This window comes from Monopterus albus, unplaced genomic scaffold (genome assembly GCF_001952655.1).
Source record: "Monopterus albus unplaced genomic scaffold, M_albus_1.0 scaffold84.1, whole genome shotgun sequence".
Classification (NCBI taxonomy): domain Eukaryota; kingdom Metazoa; phylum Chordata; class Actinopteri; order Synbranchiformes; family Synbranchidae; genus Monopterus; species Monopterus albus.
In genome coordinates, this window is record NW_018127964.1 from 402,912 (window position 1) to 403,230 (window position 319).

Here is a 319-nt window from a genome sequence, read left to right on the forward strand (position 1 = left end):
CCTGATCCCACAGGTTCCCTGTTCACTCCTCACTGTGACAAAAGTGAAAGGCTGCCTGCTGATGCAGAGGTTCTCCTTGTACACCTTTCCCCCTCTGTTCGTGCACACAGCCTTCACCTTCTCCAGGTCATTTTTATCGAGGAAGGACTGCGTTGGTCTGTCACAGCCCCCGTTATGCATGATGTATTTCTGCCATTCATTTTGGTCAAGAGTATCCGGAGTTTCTGAGCGAATGTGACGTTTGAGGAAGATCTTGTAACCATTGTTCCATTTGGAGAGCTGGCAGGGAGCATCATTTTTAGCAAACGTTTGATGAGAT